A 3,176-nucleotide genomic window follows, 5' to 3' on the forward strand; every position below is an offset into this window, starting at 1 on the left:
TCTCTGCTAAAAAATACCTTATTGCCTCCATATTGTCCTCCTCAAATTCCTGAAAAATAAAATATAGTCACCTCATCACCTGGTATTATGTTCAGTCAATTGAACAGGTAACCTTGGACTTGGTGCTCATCTATCATCTGATTTTCTATGAATTAGGGAGTGAGGAGTCAAGTGATTAAAAATAGGGCTGTTTAGAATTTTTTAGGAGTTCACAATAGAAAAGCTTGAAATAAATGATGGTTCTCTAGAAAGGAATACTTCAGACCAGTGTAACTAGTAAGACTGATAAGATCATGTAAAACATAATGGGAACACAAGGAGATAATAACAACCAAAACTAGGAAAGCAGAGACATTTCATACAAGCAATATACTTGAGTTAGAGTTGAGTAAGCATGTTCCAGGTCATCAAGTAGGTGGAAGAGCTTTTCAAAATGAAAGAATATATGTCAATGTACAGAGAAAACTCTACTATTATTTGGAAAACTATAAATAAAATGTCTGGTGGAGGAGAAGATAAAGGCAGAAAATCTGTCAGCAATCATTTTCAATAATAGGTAAGGGTAAGATAATGGAATTCTATATTAATGAAAATGATTATAGGTATTATTCATTAGGTGATATAGAAACATGGAAGTATTTTAAGAATCAGTGTGTGCTGTAATTAGATATGCATTTTAGAAAGAGCATTCTGGCTTCACATAAGACAGGATTGAGGATGGGCTAGATGGTGATAAACTAAGAATCATTTACAATGGTGCTGTGATGAGGCAACTAGGGAATGACGTTAATGGTTGGAGTGAAGATGTAAGGATAAGTGCTAAAGCTGTTAAAGAAGAATCAGTGGCTCCTTCCTCTGTGAAATCACCATGGTGGCTGGGACCTTGAAAACATGTCCTAAAAACTGGAGGGACTAGAGGACCTCATTGCTGCTTAGTACAGTGGGGCTCTGGTTGGCGTGCTCCCTGCCCCACCTTACTTCCAATTTGGCCAAACCAACCTCACACCTGAATTTCCCCATAAATTTCCTGCCAACAAATTTCCAGAATTTTAATGTGACCATAGATTCTGTGTTTGTGAGCAGTACTGTTGCTTATTGTGTGAGCAATAAGGAGCTTCTCGAAAGTACCTCAGAGTTAGCAGCCCCTGAGGTGAATGGGTGACCTCTGCTGATAACGTTCCTCACCTTGGGCATCCTGCATCAGAAGCAGGCCACAGAGAATGTGAAGGAGGTGAGTTGAATTCTGGGACTCACTTGAAGATGAAGACTTTTCTGGTGGTCAAATGTGTGACACTCGCAGATATCACAGTTGTCTGCACCCTGTTCTGTCTCTATAAACAGGTCCAAGAGCCTCCTAACTGCCAGGCCTTACCCAATACCAATTGTTGGTTCCTCACCTGCATTAAAAGCACCACTTTCCATCTGTCTTGGGGAAGGTGGAACTCTGTTTCATGCTGAAAAGCTTGCAGACAGCCATCCTAAAAAGAAAACTACATGGACGCACACCACAGGGGAAGAGACAAGTTTCGGTAGGAGGAGCAGAAACCCAGGCTAAGTAGAAAGAGGAAAGAGAAGCAGAGGCTGCCCCCACTCCTGAGGAGTAGGGGGTGAATGTGAGCAGGTGCTGGCTGCCCAGCCAAGACCAACAACACCTTTGCTCACCTGCCCAAAAGGAACTTTGTGTTGAATAACTTTTGGCACACACCTGCTAACAAGGACACACTCTCTGTGGCTCTGCCAGATTTTGGGAGCACTTGGATGAGAATAGCTGGAACCTGTGGTACTTCTTCCCTAAGGAGCTTACCCAGACCTTCATAAGTTGTACCTTCATCACTGGAATATTCTAGCATTTGGACTTTCTGAGAAAGATTGTCTTTTGAAACCAACAACAACAACTCCATTTTGGGAGTCCAGGTCTTCTGAGGCAGAGGTTGCCTTTCTTCTGAATTGGCAGCTGAGCTAGGAGTCACATGCACAGCACATACATGGCAGAGACTGAATCCTGGTAGTAAGGACATCCAGATGATTATATTTTATAATAAAAATATAATCAGTTTGACATCTACAATTTATATTCTGATGCGATAGGATATGGTGGAGTTCAGGAATATGCCTTTTGCATGGTACCCCTAGAGATTCTTATTCAAAAGGTCTGCAGAACACAATTTCACAAATGGCAGTATAGTTATTCTCATTTCCAAAACAATAAATTAGAGTGAAGTCAGGTGATTGCCCTGAAGTGAGCTGGGAGGACAGGTATCAGAAACAGATGCCAGTGTGTTTCTCATATACAAACTGACTTCAGCTGACAGGTGTAATAAAATGTCCTGAAAGCTGCTCAGAAGACTTCCAGTATTTCAAAGAATGGAGTGGGCATGGGAAAATATTTTTGTCAAACATTTGCCATGTCCAGAGCCTATCTTTAATATAACTCCCTGGAAGGTACCCTTGGTGGGCATGGCTACTTAGGAATCATAACTCTGGAGTTAACCAACCTATAGTAGAGAGGGGTTTTTATCAAGAAATATACATTAGTCTTGTTTTTATATTTTTTAAATATATTTTTATTGATTTCAGAGAGGAGAGAGAGAGAGAGAGAGAGAGAGAGAGAGAGAGAGAGAGAGAGATCAAAGATGAGAGAGAATATTGATGGGTTGTCTCCTGTATGCCCGCCCCCCCTCCCCCCGTCCGACACACACACATTGGGGATGGAGCTTGCACCCCAGCCATGTTCCCTGACTGGAATCAAACCATGACTTCCTGGTTCATATGTCGACACTGAACCACTGAGCAACACCAGCTGGGTCTTGTTTTTATATTTAAACACAAGTCCAAATTGAATTTTAGGCGTTTCTACTGTCTGTGTTTACAAAATGGAAAATAAAGGACAAAGCATAATTCTTCAAAATTCAATAATACACAATGTCAACTTAGTTTTGTGGTCTTTTACATATTTTCTTTAAATATATGCATTTGTATTCATGCTATGAACAATATGTTCACTCTGAAGTAGTAATGAATGCCAACTGTGTCTGCCACATTCTTTCTGTCTTTAAGGTGATTAAGCTACAGTTTAAATATTTATATTTTGGACATTAGGAATTAGTTTCTTCCTTATGGCAAGAAACTTGTTACTATTTTTATTCTCAATAGGGAAAAGGAATTGCAATTTTTAT

At 40.1% G+C, this 3,176-nt stretch overlaps 1 pseudogene; it reads left to right on the top strand.

The window, feature by feature from the left end:
- The first annotated feature begins 868 nt into the window (after window positions 1–868).
- On the top strand, window positions 869–2,088 carry LOC118650429 (annotated as a pseudogene).
- The last annotated feature ends 1,088 nt before the right edge of the window (window positions 2,089–3,176 follow it).

Source organism: Myotis myotis, unplaced genomic scaffold (assembly GCF_014108235.1).
Source record: "Myotis myotis isolate mMyoMyo1 unplaced genomic scaffold, mMyoMyo1.p scaffold_m19_p_3, whole genome shotgun sequence".
Taxonomy (NCBI): domain Eukaryota; kingdom Metazoa; phylum Chordata; class Mammalia; order Chiroptera; family Vespertilionidae; genus Myotis; species Myotis myotis.